This window comes from Mobula hypostoma, chromosome 20 (assembly GCF_963921235.1).
Source record: "Mobula hypostoma chromosome 20, sMobHyp1.1, whole genome shotgun sequence".
Classification (NCBI taxonomy): domain Eukaryota; kingdom Metazoa; phylum Chordata; class Chondrichthyes; order Myliobatiformes; family Myliobatidae; genus Mobula; species Mobula hypostoma.
Window position 1 is genome coordinate 30,701,318 of NC_086116.1, and position 16,666 is coordinate 30,717,983.

Consider the following 16,666-nt stretch of genomic DNA (forward strand, 5'->3'; position numbering starts at 1 on the left):
TTAATGTCCATTCAGAAATCTGATGGCAGACGGGAAGAAGCTGTCCCTGAATCATTGAGTGTGCGCATTCAGGCTCTTGTACCTCCTCCCTGATGGTAGCAATGAGTATTTAGTAACCCCTTTGAGACTGTATACAAAATATACTGAGGTCTTCACTTGGATATAAAGCACCACTCCAAATTGCCCCAAATGAATTGCTTTGACCTGAAATGTTGACTGCTTATTCCTCCACCCCACAGATGCTGCTGAATTGTTGAGTTCCTCCAGCATTTTGTGGGCGTTGCTCAAAAACTCCAACATCTTCAGAGCCTGTTGTATTTATGACTTGCTACTCGGAATTGTTTATTGCAAGCCATTTACTGAAGTCCAATGCACTTCTAAGAACTCCAGATGAAAAAAGAGGTGTAGGTTTGGCCCTGAGCCACAGAAATCTGAGCTTCCCTCTTAGGTATTCTATCTCTCGCTTTGCAAAAAACTACCTTGAATGTCAGTTCAGTGCTTAGGATATCAGCTCTTTCTGAAAGCCAATACATTTCCAGTCAGTTTTGTGTATTTAAAAATAATTATCTTAAAATTATTAAATATTTTGAGATTATACCAATAGCCTGTTTAATGAAAATAGAGATAATTAGTAAAGTATTATTATGTAATATGTTTAATGTCTTGCATATTGCCTCTGGCTAAACACAAAGAGACATTTGGACTCTATTTAATTGCTTGATATTCTTTCCTACTTTCTGCATCTTTGCCTATCACTCATTAGGGTAATTTTGATATTAGCCAATCACATAAAATGGGGAATAAGAGTTCACCTGCATGTTGAAATTAACAGAAAAAGAAAGCTGGAGAGATGCAATGGACGGTTGCATTGACATTGACATTTCCTCAACTAAGTTAAAATTACCTGCAACTCATATTTCATTCTCTCTGTCTTTCTCTCGCTCTCAGTATCTCTCTCCTTCTCTGTCTCTGTCTCTTTGTGCCTTTTGTGTTTCAGTCTTATATCTGCTGTTTACTATTGAAATTGACAGGGCTGGAGGGTATTCACCGCGGTAAGCTGTTAGCTGAGTGGTAGGGTGGAGATACGTCTCTACCAAAGGAAGTGTCAGCAGCTCCTTCCCTCCACTAGCCTGCGGGCCATCCTTAGGAAAGGTGTAGCACCTGCTTAGCCCCCCCGCCCCCGATCAGGGTCACGTGGTGGATGGTCGTATGAGCAGTTGGTGCATGTCACAGGTCCTGGCTATGCGACCACTGACGCCTGGCAAACAATCCCTGAAGTGTATTGATACTGACTAGTGTCACCCGTCTTGTAAAGACACTGCCTAGAAGGCCGCAATGGCAAGCCACATCTGCAGAAAGATTTGCTTAGAACAATCACGGTACTGTATAGGTAGAAGACCATGATTGCCAGCATCATATGACATGGCATATAATGATGATGAAACTCTCAGCTACCGGTGGTGTTTCATAAAACAATGTATCAAAATTAATACCATGCAATTGGTAAAGTATACTTTCGCTTGTATAGTGTATATGTGATAAAGAGCTTTTATGATTATTGTGATGTTTACCTGTTTCTACTTTTAATGCTTTTTTTCTGCTTTGCTATGTTTGGTTTGCCAAGTCTCTTTTCCTTTCTCCCCCTGTTCTTATTCAGGACCTTTTACCAATGCTTTGACTTTTATCATTTTAGAGGGAAGTGTCAGTGATTAATGTACCTGGCAGAGAAGTGAATTCAATAAGCAGACAGAAGTTCAAAGTAAATTTATTATCAAAGTACAAATATGTTACCATATAAAACCCTGAGAATCACTGGCCTGTGGACATATTCAATAAACCTGTAGAATAATAACCATAATGGAATCAGTGAAAGACCATATCAACATGTGTGAAGAAGATAACAAGCTGTACAAATACAAAAATAAATAAATAATCAATGAATGAGCAATAAATATCGAGAACATGAGATGAAGAGTCCTTGAAAATGAGTCCAAAGGTTGTGGGAACATGGCATTGATGGGGTTCATGAAGTTGAGTGAAGTTATCCCCTTTGGTTCAAGAATTTAATGGTTGGGGGGCGGCAACTGTTCCTAAATCTGGTGGAGTGTGTCCTGGAGCTCTTGTATTTGCTTCCTAATGGCAGCACCAAGAAGAAATCATGTCCTGGGCGGTGGGGGGTCCCTGATGATGGATGCTACTCTCCTGTGACAGCGATTTCATGTAGTTGTGCTTAGTAGTGCGGAGGGCTTTACATGTGATGGACTCTGCGGTATCCACTCCTTTTTGTTGGAATTTGAAAGCGAAAGGGAAAGCAGTGGAGATGGGTTATCAATCATTATAGTTCTCCTATTGGTCCTTCTGTAGTTAATGTTCGACTATGTTTGGGAGCGGCAGAGCTTGAGATAAGAAATTTATCATACCTCCTACGGAATATCATCATGATTGCTGTGGAAAGGTTCAAGAGGAGATTTACCAGGAATTTCCTGTGAAAGATTTAACCAATCTGAGTTGGCATCCTTGGCCAGTGTCAATTGCAGTAAAAATGAGGCAATGCTCTTCGGTTACTGGCCCGACTGATTCAATAACCACTTCACCGTCAGACCTGACCACCTAAAGGTGCTGGGAATCCAGTTCAGAGGGGCTGAGGTGTGTAACAAAAATTGGCTGGACCAGATTAGGAATGTAGAGCAAAACTGGTTGTCAGTGACTGGGAAGAACTTAGTCATCAGGTATGATGTGATCTCAGGGCACCTACACTTGACACAGGTGTGGGCTGTTCATAATTTCTCTGCCTTGATAATCACCTGGGATGTCTTCCAGTTTATCTAGAAGTTCATAATGGTGGAAGTCCAACAGATCACGATGTACAGGTCCCTTAAGATTGGGGCCAATTGCAATTGTGCCAATTGCTGCTCTCATCTGAATGACTAATTTTATGTGTGGCTGTATAAGTTGATGTGTGGATCCAAAGTACGTGGGCACCAAGGGACATGAGATGATATAGACATAGACATAGAAATCTACAGCACATTACAGGCCCTTCGGCCCACAATGTTGTGCCGACCATTTAACCTACTGTAAAAACTGCCTAGAATTTTCAGAATGCCTAGTTCCCATGTCCCGTTGTAATCTCTGACAACCCTCCAGACTATCCACAACACCCCCAACCTTTGTGTCATCAGCAAACTTACTAACAAACATCTCTACTTCTTCATCTAGGTCATTTATAAAAATCACAAAGGGGTGGGGTCCCAGAGTAGATCCCTGTGGAACACAACTGGTCATCGACCTCCATGCAGAATCCGAACCATCAACAACCACCCTTTGCCTTCTGTGGGCAAGCTAATTCTGGATCCACAAAGCAAGGTCTCCTTGGATCCCATGTCTCTTTACCTTCTGAAGGAGCCTTGCATGGGGAACCTTATCAAATATCTTACTGTAATCCACATTCACGACATCCACTGCTCTACCTTCATCAATGTGTTTTGTTACTTCCTCAAAGAATTCAATCAGGATCGTAAGACATGACCTGACCTTGACAAAGCCATGCTGACTATCCCCAATCAGATTATGTCTCTCCAAATGCTCATGCATCCTGCCTCTCAGGATTTTCTCCAACAACTTGCCCACCACTGAAGTCAAACTCACTGGTCTATAATTTCCAGGGTTATCTCTACACCCTTTCTTGAATAAGGGAACAATGTTTGCGACCCCAATCCTCCAGTACTTCTTCCATCCCTATTGATGACGCAAAGATCATCGCAAGAGGCTTAGCAATCTCCTCCCTTGCTTTCCACAGTAGCCTGGGATATATCTCATCTGCTCCCGGTGACTTATCCAACTGAATGGTTTTCCAAAGCTCCAGAACATCCTCTTTCTTAATGTCTATATGCTGAAGAGTTTCAGTCTGCTGTAAGTCATCCCCACAATTGCCGAGGTCTTCTTTCCCTGGTGAATACTGAAGCAAAGAATTCATTAAGTACCTCTGCGACCTCCTCTGACTCCATGCACACGTTTCCACTATTGCACCTGATTGGTCCTATTCTCACACAACTCATCCTCTTGTTCTTCACATGTTTGTAGAATGCCTTGGGGTTTTCCATAATCCTGCTCACCACGCCCTTCACATGGCTCCTTCTGGCTCTCCTAATTCCATTCTTAAACTCCTTCCTGCTAGCCTTATAATTTTCTAGATCTCTATCATTACCTAGTTTCTTGAACCTTTCGCAAGCTTTTCTTTTCTTCTTAACCAGACTTTCTACATCCTTTGTACTCCATGATTATTTAATCCTACCATCTGTTCCCTTCCTCAATGGAACATACCTATAAAGAACTCCATGCAAATGTTCCCTGAACTTTTGCCACATTTCTGCTGTGCATTTCCCTGAGAACATCTTCTCCCAATTTATGCTCCCAGGTCCCTGCCATCATACTTCACTCTGTAATGGCCACAATGTCATAGTTCCCCCCATTGATCCATGCTCTAAGTTCATCCACCTTGTTTATGTTATTCCTTGCATTAAAATAGACGCATCTCAAACCAACAGGCTAAGTGCATCTTTGCTCCATCATCTGCTTATCCTTTCTCACAAACTCCCTACAAGCTGTCTCTATTTGTGCTTGAACCTCCCCATCCTCTGCCTCTTCACTTTGGTTCCCACCCTACTTCAAATGTAGTTTAAACCCTCCCCAATGGCATTAGCAAACCTCTCTGCTAGGATATTGTTCTCCCTCAGATTCAAGTGCAACCCATCCTTTTTGTACAAGTCACATCTGTCCTAGAAGAGGTCCTAATGATCCAGAAATCTGAATCCCTGCCTCCTGCTCCAATCCTTCAGCCACTTATTTATCCTCCACCTCATTCCATTCCTATACTCACCGTCGCGTGGCACAGGCAACAATTCTGAGATTACTACCTTTGAGATCCTGCTTCTCAACTTCCTTCCTAACTCCCCGTGTTCTGCTTTCAGGACTTCCACCCTTTTTCTATCTATGCCATTGGTACCAATATGTACCGGACCTCTGGCTGCTCATCCTCCTATTTCAGGATATTGTGGACGCGCTCAGAAACATAATGAACTCTGGTACCTGGGACACAAACTACCATCCTTGTTTCTTTTTCACGCCCACAGACTCATCTATCTGTCCCCCTTTCTATAGACTCCTCTATTACTGCTGCCATCCCCTTCCGTTCCCTACCCTTCTGAGCCACAGGTCCAGACACAGTGCCAGAGGTATGTCCACCGTTGCTTCCCCCAGGTAAGTCATCCCCCCTCCAACGGCACTCAAAATGGAGTACTTATTGTTCAGGGGGACAGCCACTGGGGTGCTCTCCACTACCTGACACCATCCCTTCCCTCTCCGGACGGTCACCCACTTATCCGTCTCCTGTGACCCCGTGGCGACTACCTGAATGTAGCTCCTGTCTATCACCTCCTCACTTTCCCTAACAAGCTGAAAGTCATCGAGCTGTAGCTCCAGTTCCCTAACTCGGTCTCTAAGAAGCTGCACCTTAATGCACTTGGCACAGATGTGGCTGTCAGGGAGGCTAGAAGTCTCCTGCACATCTCACATCTGACACCCAGAACAGAAAACTGGCCTCTCAGTCATATACCCTATGCTTGTTAGAGGTGGGGGAGAAAAGTAACCTACCTCGCCTAGGCCCGTCCTCACCGAAGCCCTACTACTCTGACTTACACGACTCTGATGACCGTTCCTTCGAAGACCGCTCGCTAGGCAGCATCTCTCTTTTATTTCAGAGCTTTCTCAGCATCCTTGCACAATGGCGAGCTACTGTGTCTGAAGTTCTAACTGTCCCTGGTGTCTTGGAAGATAGGCCAGGCTCCATTACTGTGCAATGTCCCTACCAACTCAAAGTTGCTGCACTACCTGCCCTCTGTGGATATCTTTGTAAACACCTTTCAGTTCAAGTTTAATTGTCATTCAGCCAGACATGAATACAGACAAATGAGACAGCGTTACTCTGGAGCCATGGTGCAAAAGCAACAGTCATACACAGCACAAAGCACAAGTAGCACATACAAGATAGCAAGCACATGCAAGATATCAGTAAAGTTAGTCAGCTCCACCATGAGCACTAGCCTGTGGAATATCTTGGACATACACCTTCAAGGAGTAGTGCCTCAAGAAGGAGGTATCTGTCAATAAGGGCTCCCATCACCCTCTTCACATTGCTGCCATCAGGGGGGAGGTACAGAAGCCTAAAGGTACGCGCTCAATGATTCAGGGACAGCTTCTTCCCCTCTGCCATCCAATTTCTGAATGGACATTGAATCCGTGATACTACCTCACTACTTTCTTATTCCTATTTTTTGAACTACTTACTTAATTTAAATATATATATATATTTACTGTAACTCAGTATTTTTCTCTATTATGTATTGCATTGTACTGCTGCCGTAAAGTTAACAAATTTCATGACACATGCTGGTGATATTTTAGATTAGATTATGAGGACATGCAGTCCTCTTTTATTGTCATTTAGTAATGCATGCATTAAGAAATGATACAATATTTCTCCAGAATGGTATCACAGAAACACAAGACAAACCGACTGAAAAACTGACAAAAACCACATAATTATAAAATATAGTTACAACAGTGCAAAGCAATACCGTAATTTGATGAAGAACAGACCATGGGCACGGTTAAAAAAAAGTCTCAAAGTCTCTCGAATGTCCCATCATCTCACGCAGATGGTAGAAGGAAGAAAAAAAACTCTCCATGCCATGAGCTTTCAGCGCCGCAAACTTGCTGATGCAGCATCCTGGAAGCACCCGACCACAGCCGACTCTTGAGTCCATCCAAAAACTTTGAGCCTCCGACCAGCCCTCCAACACCAAGCACCGAGCACCATCTCTGCCAAGCGCTTCGACCCTGGCCTCAGCAACAGGCAATAGACAAAGCCGAGGATTTGTGGCCTTCCCCTCCGGAGATTCTCGATCGCACAGTAGCAGTGGCAGCTAAGCAGGCATTTCAGAAGTTTCTCCAGGTGTTCCTCCGTGCTTCTCATGTCTGTCTCCATCAAATCAGGATTGTGCTCGGACCCTAGTTAACACATACGATATCATTTCAGAGTGGCTGCGCGCGCTGCATCACATTACCATCTTCTCCTCCCCCTTTAAACCTGATTCTGAAATTCAGCCACGTAAAAACAATACTGTATATAGTCCAGACCACGAGCCCATGAATGCCACTGAAATTTGCAGTCGAGCACAATACAGCTTGACCACAAGTCCATCTGTCAGTGGTCAGCGTGGATTGTACTGCAGACACTGTGGGATAGAGAAACTATAGATTCTGTATGTTTGTTCCCTGAGCTAACAGTACGGTAGAATGCCTTAACGTCTCATTGAAAGATTTGACTAACAAACAGTAAGACCTCGCTTGGCTGGTGGTGCGAGGTGCAGGCCAGTGAAAGTCTTCCTGTACAGCCAACAAACCATTCTGAAAGCACTGCACGCTGCCCTCAAGTCGGGGAAGATATGGATACCCACCTCTTTGCAGAATATGGTGTGGAAATAGATGAAAGTGTCTGTGTCCTGGTTCGTCCCCAGCAGCTGCATAACTCAGGACTCTCTGATCTCCAGGCTGTTGTCAGGGTCACACGCCGAGACAAACATCAAGGGCTGCTGGAAGGTCACCAACTCGGTGACGGACACCCTTTGGTCTGCCCGAAACTTATTGCTCTTCCCGGACAGTTAGATGTCTGTATGGGAATGCTACAGACAGGCAAAGTGCAGGCTGCAGGTGTACATGCTAAGGATGTACTGAAGAATGGCAGGGAAGGATCACAGTATTGGCTCCTTCTGGTACTGTGCCTGGAGGGACAGAATTGTGTGGGGAAACCCCTCAAATAATTAAATGGAGCCATGTGTTTGTGTTTTAAGTTTACACTACTGACTGTAAGAACCATGAAATTTAAGGTTTTGATTTGTATTGTTTCTTCCTTTGTGTATATATTCTTTTTTTTATCAAAGTTCAAACTTCAAATAAATTTATTAAAGTGCATATATGTCACTATACACAACCGAGAGATTTGTTTCCTTGTGGGCATACACAGTAAATCCAAGAAACAGAACAGAACTAATGAAAGACTGCACCCAACAGGACGAACAAACAACCAATGTACAGAAGCTAACAAACTGCAAATACAAAAGAGAAAAATAATAATAATAAATAAATAAACAATAAATATAGGAATATGAGATGAAGAGTCATTGAAAGGCTGTTACGGGGAGTCAGGAAGGAAGTTGAGAAGGCTGTGGGAACAGTTCAGTGGTGGGGCAAATGAAGTTGAGTGAAATTATCCCCTCTGTTTCAGAAGCCTGATAGTTGAGGGGTAATAACTGTTCCTGAACCTGCTGGTGTGAGTCCTGAGGCTCCCGTATCATCTTCCTGATGGCAGCTGTGAAAAGAGGGCATGGCCTGAGTGGTGGCGGTCCTTGTTGATAATAATGCAGCTTTCCTGCGAAAGTGCACCATTTAGATGTGCTCACTGGTGGGGAGGGCTTTACCCATGATGGACTGGGCTGACTCCACTTCTTTTTGTAAGATTTTCCCTTACTCCATTGTCTGCATTATGAGAAGACTAGATAGAGTAGGTTGTTTTCATAGAACTGAGAAGACTGAGGAGTATTTGATTGAGGAATATACATTTATGTAGGGCATATTGTAGACGGCAGGAGGAGAAGATGGCGGCGTGCCTGCGCATGCGCAGCCCTCTGGTGAAAAATGATATTGTATCTGTTAAATAGGGGCCGTGGACAATTCTGATTTGATGGAGAATGGATGTGAAAGCACAGAGGAACATCTGGAGAAATTTCTGAAACGCTCGTTCGCTGCTGTCGTTACTGCGTGATAGGGAATCTTTCGGAAGGTAGGCCTCAAAATCCCCGGCCTTGCCTGCTTTTGGCGACTGAGAAGGAGGTCAAATCGTTCGGACAGAGATGGCGCTCAGTACTCGGTGTCGGAGAGCTGATCGGAGCTCGAAGTTTTCGGACGACTCAGAGTCGGATTGTGGTCGGCATGGCAGGGAGAGTTTTTCTTCCTTCTCCCGTCTGCGTGAGATGTGGGACATTTGAGAGACTTTGAACTTTACTGTGCTCATGGACTTCTTCATCAAGTTATGGTATTGTTGCACTGTTGTAACTATATGTTATAATTATGTGGTTTTGTCAGTTTTTTTCAGTCTTGGTCTGTCCTGTATTTTGTGATATCACACTGGAGGAAATATTGTATCATTTCTTAATGCATGCATTACTAAATGACAATAAAAGAGGACTACATGTCTTTATAATCTAATATAGTAAACAGTAATAAAGGTGTCCTCCTGGTAGTGGTGTCCAGCCAGTGGACATACTGTTTGTTAAAGCTATGGAGTAAAAGCTTACTTTTAACATTTTTTTTCTCTGCATTGCCCTCTCAGGTGGTGCATTGAAACTGGAGTCTGGAATACATGCCTGAGAAGGCATTGGAGAGACTCACAACATTTCAGAAGTATCTGTATGAGCACTTAAATCATCAAGGCACTGAATATTATGGACTAAGGCTTGGAGATGAGAGTGGTATAGATGGGTACTTAAACACAAAAGACTCGGCAGGTGCTGGAAATCCGGAGCAACACACACAAATGCTGGAGGAACTCAGTACGTCGGGCAGCATCCACGGAAGTAAATAAATAGCCGATGCTTCGGGTCGAGACCCTTCTTCAGTACTCACAGATGTGTACTTGACAGCTAGTATAGAGAGTGGGCGGAAGTGCCTTTATTGTAGTAAATGATTTTTATGATATTTTCTGGGGTTTAGTACCAGAAGTTGTGCCGGAGTTTGTGAGAACTAGTGGATATAATGCCTATCACCTCCCCTAGGGTCCTCTCCTCCTTCCCTTTTTCCTAAGGTCCACTCTCCTTTCCTATCACATTCCTTCTTCTCCAGCCCTTTACCTTTCCCACTCACCTGGCTTGGCCTATCACTTCCTAGTTAACCTCCTTCCACTTCACAACCTTTTTATTCTGGCATCTTCCCGCTTCCTTCCCAATCCTGAAGAAGGGTTCTTGGCCTGAAATGTCGACTGTTTTATTCAGCTCCATAGATGCTGCCTGATCTGCTGAGTTCTTCCATTTTATGGTGTGTGTGTGTGTGTTGCTTTGTTGGAAAGTGGGTCCTTTCAAGTTTGCAAAATAGGGCATAGTGACACAGCATGGGGAAGGAGTGCAGGGATTTTGCAGAGTTGCAGAGATCCTGAGATTGAGTAATAATGAGGTATTGACATTTCCTGAGCTTGGCAGAATTTCAGGCCAGGGGTCATGAGGGTTGGCAACACATGGAGATCGTGGGATTTGTTTTATTTAAAGCTGAACAGGTTATTGTTTCGAGTTACCAGCCACCTTGTTAGCAGACTCCTATGAATCAGAGTGTAGTTTCTTTCTTCCTAATAGCAGGCCAGATTAGAGCGAGACAAGTGATTGTTCCAGAGACATCTTATTCCACACATCAGTTGCTGGAATGCATCATATGCCACTATATAATTTACACCCACCCCCCCTCCCAGAAAGGCAGATTGAATGTAAACTTTATTAGTCTGAGGTTCAGGCTCCAAAGAAGCAGATGGTTTCATTTCCCTGCTTGCTATCCTCGTGGCCTCTGAGTGAAATTGCTAATTTAGTGCTAAATTAGTGCTCAATTAGGGTCCAGTTTGAGCTCAGCTTCAGGAACATAGAAACAGGAGTAGGGAAATGATCCCCTTGAGTCTACTTACACCGTTAATCGAGACCATGACTGATCTGACCTAACTTTATAACAGGAACAGAATGTGAGTACTTGTATTTCACATAAAGCTCTTAAGAGTCAAAGACTTTCATCCCAGAACATGCACTGAATTTGAACTGCTGTCCCAGAGATTAAAGGACAGTGTACAAATCCAACTCCAGCACTTTGAATATTTCATTAGCCATGATGCATTTAAATGGCTTGCAACTCTACTCAGAGCAAGAATAGCTACTTCAAAGAAGAACCTAATTGTGCAATCAAAAGATCAGGGAGCTGGTGGGATGAGTTTTTAAATATGTGCAAATGACAGGCAGGGCAATAGAATGAAATGCTGTAACCTCTAGGCAGGAGGCAATAAATAATTAAATGGATTTGAAATTAGTAATCATGATAATTTAAATCTAGTAATAGAGCAGTTTAAAAATAATTCTGTTTAAAGAAGTGACATACTTACACCTTAAAGTGTTATGTCCAGCTTTAATAAGAAGAATTTTATTTGGTTGATGAAAAGGGCTAATGGTGACTTCTGATAAATCAGACTCGTGCAAAGCATTTGTCTTGTAATAGAAGTTGCTGAATCGTAGAGTGACAGAAATAACAATTATGATAAAGATCAAGGTGAAAAGGAGAGAATGTGCAGCCAAGCTGCTGTTGGTGACACAGACTGCACGGAGGTCAAATATGACAGCCATTTGTCTGAAAATAATCTTTGGCAAAATAACCTAGTCTAATTAAAAAAAATTTACTTCCGTGAGGTTTCTTTACCAAAACCACTTAAATAGTTATTCTGTCAGTGTATCAACAGACAGAAAAAAAAATCTTGTCGTAACAGAAATGATGGTTACTGAAGGAGGCAGGGGGAAAGGGCAGTTTCTTCTGTGTCTTAACTTACTCATTATGATAAGGAAGAAGATGATTCAGCCAATTTCACAGCAGAACAATTGTATTATTCTCATTCCCCCTCCCCTTTAATTTCCCAGTAACCCCTCAATTTCTTCTCTTCACAGACACATTGACTTTTTCATGTTTATGATTTGCTGCTCCACTGCAAAGTCTCTGCAAGGGATGTCTCCCCTGAAGTTTAAATCTTCTCTTCGACGGGAGTTCAATGAGACCCTCTCTTGCTGCTTACCCCCTGTCATCTCTGTTGTCCCTGACTCCTTGAGCATGTACTCACCCAGACCTGCTACAGCAGCCATGTCCACTCTCCTCTCCTACCAGCTTCCTTCTTCTCCAGTCCATGACCTTCCCTACCCACCTTGGCCTTTTCTACTTCACCTATCACCTTCCAGCCAGCCTCCTTCCTCTCCACCTACATCTTTATTCTGGTGTCTTCCACCTTCTTTCCCAGTCCTGAAGAAGGATCTTGGCCTGAAACGACAACTGTTCATTCATTTCCATAGATGCTGCCTGACCTGCAGAGTTCCTCCAGCATTTTGTGTGTGATGCTTTAACCTCCTTTTGACTTCTTCCCTCATTAACCTACACTTTACAGTAGCTGGTTCACCTACTGACACATCTTAGAGATATGTGAAGAAACCAGAGCACCCAGAGGTAACTTCTACAGAGAGGATGAGAGACCACACAGGTGGCAAGCAAGGTCAGGATGGAGTGCAGGTCACTGGAGCTATGAGCTAGCAGTACTAATGGTTGCACTGCCATGTCCTTTACATTCCATTTTTTAATTTGGTTTTTTATTTTCTGAAACTGGGCAACATGCTTTTTGCTCCTCCTTCCACATATTCCCAATTTCATCAATAAACTTTTATGGTACCTTCCCAAACACGATTAGTCAATGCAGATACTGGAATCTGGAGTCACACAAAAGATACTGCAGGAACTCAGCAGGTCAGGCAGCATCTATGAATGGGAATAGACAGTTGGTGTTTGGGTTGAGACCCTTCATCTAGATTCATTACCATCATTATGCGCCATGTCATATCAAATGAGTAAGAGTTCGGCACGGACTAGAAGGGCCGAGATGGCCTGTTTCCATGCTGTAGTTCTTATATGGTTATATGTTATATATATTATATGGTGATCATGGTCTTCCATTCCATGACCGTGATTATTCTTGAGCAAGTTTTTCTACAGAAGTGGTTTGCCATTGTGCAGTGTCTTTCCAAGACCGGTGATCCCAGCCATTATCAATATTCTTCAGAGATCGTCTGCCTGGCATCAGAGGTTGAATAACCAGGATGCGTGACATGCATCATTTGTTTATAATACCATTCACCACCTGCTCCCATGGCTTCACGTGACCCTGATCAGGGGTGGGGGGAGGTGGGGGGGGGGGCTAAGCAGGTGCTACACCTTGCCCAAGGGTGGCCTGCAGGTTAGTGGAGGGAAGGAGTGCTTTACACCTCCTTTGAGAGAGACGTATCTCCACCCCACCATCCAATTAGAATTGAATATTTGGAATGACTGCTTGCTCTCATTTGAAGTAGCCAAGTTCTAAAAGAATTAGTGTATGCATTGACATCATCATGGTGCCTCTCTCAAGGTTGAAGATGACCTCCTTCCACTCCATCTGTGTGGGATCTGAAATCAAAATAAAGATCTAAAGAATTGATTAGCCATTGCCTTCATCTGGGCAGTGTCTTTTCCAAGACGGGTGACCCCAGCCATTAACAATATTCTTCAGAGATCGTCTGCCTGGCATCAGTGGTTGCCATGGAGATACTCTCGATGAAGGGTCTCGGCCTGAAATGTTGACTGTACTCTTTTCCATAGATGCTGCCTGGCTTGCTGAGTTCCTCCAGCATTTTTGTGTGTTGCTTGGAAATACTTAGCAGGCCAGGAAACAACTGTGAAAAGAGAAACAAGAGTTAATCATTCAGTTCAATGACCCTTCTGTAGAAAGGTTAACTTTCACCTTGCTCCATGTCGGGTTATGACCTCCTTTTGCATGGCCTCCATATAATCAATGGTTCAATGTTTTAAAGTAATATCAGAGAATGTATTTGGAGTGCAATCTGTAATCCTTACTGTTTGCAGGCATCCACGAAACAGAAGAAAAAAAAACAAAGAATGGAATAACTTTAGAACCCCAAAGCCCTCTCCCCACAGCTGCCTTAGCAAAAACATCAGCCACTCTGCCCCCCACCAACCACCCACCATGCAAGCATTAACAAAGCCCCCAAAGAGACCTTGGTCTAAAGAAAACACTATCCACTCCAACACTTCGACATTCCACAGGCTCTCTCTATCACTAGCAAGTGAGAGAGAGGTATTGCTCCAGCCACCGTGAGAGGGAGGTCAACAGCTCGCTGTTTTGATGTTAGAATCTTCAGCACCGCTTATTTTGGCAGCAGTGTATATACTGCTGTCTCGATGTTCTGATCTCCCACCACTCTTCAGGTGGCAACACCTGTGAGGAATCGTGTTGTCCACAGGTCCGCACCGCATGTCTTACAAGCAGCTCCTAGAGATCCGGAAACTCAGTCTACTCGGCGAGTTCCAAAGAACTAGAATCCACCACCTGTGAAGAATGCAGTTTGAGTGCACCTGCAGGTCATAGACTCTGACAGGACCCCACCCCAGCCACTCTGAAAGAGAAAGACCAGATATGAGAACAGGAGATTTAACTGTTTCATGAATGAACTCAAAGAAGTTGCCCAGGTCCACTAACCTCTGGCGCAAATGATATTCATGGCATTTATACATGGCAATGTTTACCTGTGACAAGAAACTTGCTCATGAACATAGATAGTTGCAAAATGCACTACTATTACTTCATGAATTCAGATTTATTTTATATTAAAAGGACTTGAAGAGGTTAATGCAAGTATTTTACCTGTGGAACCTTAAAGCAACTTGTTGGCCGGAAAGAATGACAATCAGTAAACAGGAATGGATGCAGCCATTTTGTGAGACTGTCCTTGAAGCCCCCATTTTGTGATCTGTTTGAACTGATTTCTTGCTCTGGGGATAATTTAATCAATGTGGACCCAAGGAGTTTTCTGTTTATGGCCTGCTAAAGCTGAGTCTATTATCAGACAAGTTCTTCTTTATTTTGTAAAGTGGTCGGCTTGCAGAAGGTGCAGGAGGAGGCTCATGTCTGGGTCACCTGGTTTGAACCAGTCAGGGTTGAAAGGAACAAAAGGTATGAGGCCGAGAGCAAAGGTCATAGAACAACACAGGTGGTAGCCCTGGACTAAAGCCAATCAAAAGGTGACCAAGATGGGTCAGGCGACCTTGAGCCAATGAGATGGAGTTGATTTGAACTGTAAGGAGCTTTGAATACAAGGCAGCAATATCTCTCCAGAGGTCAAGCATCGTGGATGTGGAGTTCCTCCATGGACACGTGGAAGTTAGATCAGGACCCTGAAGAACTCCTGACTGACATAAACTCCTTTCCCGGGTATTACCTTTTCTATTCTTCGGCTGTTCATGGAGAGTCAGAGTCTTGGTTGTGTAAATTCACATGTTTCTGAACTGAGCCAATAAAAGTACCTGGTAAATACAGATTCTCTCTGATCATTATTACTAAGGGGTAAATGCTTATATCAAACTGCTTTCATTAAAACCAAGTCCACAGCATGTAAGGGAAAATAAATTAGATGAACAGGAGCCTGTAATGGGTTGATATATTTATGGCTCCATATGAGTGAACAATGTCATAGTATAATAACCAATGAGAAGGTTTTATTTTTATTTATACAGGGTGGCTGGGTGGAGACACGGGAGATTCAAGGTGCTCATTCCCTCCTTTAGCTTGCAACTCTTCCTTGGGCAAGGTGTAGTACCTGCTTAGCTCCCCCCTCCTACAGTCAGGGTCACATGAAGCCATGGGAGCAGAAGGAAGATGATCATATCAGCAGCGGATGCGCATCACAAATCCTGGCTAGGCAACCACTGACACCAGGCAGATAATCTCTGCAAAATTTGCCAGGAATAGTCATGGTCAGAGAAAGGCCATGATCACCTACATCAGACAGCACAGCACAGAATGACTGAATGATACCACAAACAAGAGAAGTATGTCAGGATGCTGGAGCAGGGATCCGATCACAGACCCAGTACTATGCACACAATGATATTAATTGAGTAACAAATCCCAAGGTGCAAACAAAGTCTGCGTCAAAGTGCAAGCAGAGATGAAAACATCCAGAGAATTCCAAAAACCAGAATTGGGAAACAGGTAGAGTTGATAGAGACACATACATACATACATACATACATACATACATACATACATACATACATACATGCACCCCTCAGGAAAATTCACTGGCACAATCTGGCAACAAACAGGTGAAAACACAGGACTGAAATACACTGAGCAATAAACAGAGAGGTGGAGCACAATGAGACACAGGGGGCAGCAATACAGGTAATAATGAGAAGTAGATGAGAGTTGGGGTGCTCAGTAATACAGGGGCCGGAGTAGAGCAGGAGCGGGGACGGGAGCACATGGCAATACAAAACCACAGACTGACAGCTAGGGGGAAACACACAAAAAGACAGAGTTCCACTGGAGGTACTAACAAAGAAATCAAGCAACTGATGAATTTAAGAGTATTGATAATGGCTGGGGTCACCCATCTTGTAAAGATGATGCCCAGAAGAAGGCAATGGCAAGCCACTTCCATAGAAAAATTTGCCAAGAACAATCATGGTCATGGAAAGACCAAGATCGCTCATGTCATATAGCAAGGCACATAATGAATGAATGAATAATTATTTTTATTTTTAATTTAATTTTTTTTTTAGAACAGGCCCTTCATTAATACCGTGACACTCACGTGGAGTGAGAAAGCAGCATTTCCTTTCATTGTGAAGTTGAGAAGGAAGGTGAGTGTTGCTTTATGAAACCCTCTTTATCAACCCTCCTATTTTTGTAGTTTAAAATGGCATACTCACCGAACATCCT

General features: G+C 43.4%; 1 long non-coding RNA gene across 2 annotated transcripts in view; it reads left to right on the forward strand.

Moving 5' to 3' along the window:
* LOC134359407 (uncharacterized) overlaps positions 1-16,666 on the forward strand; it is a 156,917-nt gene that overhangs the window by 105,922 nt on the left and 34,329 nt on the right. For both annotated transcript variants that reach the window (XR_010021106.1, XR_010021105.1), the window contains one exon: positions 16,507-16,587. This is a non-coding gene — a long non-coding RNA (uncharacterized LOC134359407). The remainder of the gene's footprint in view (positions 1-16,506; positions 16,588-16,666) is intronic.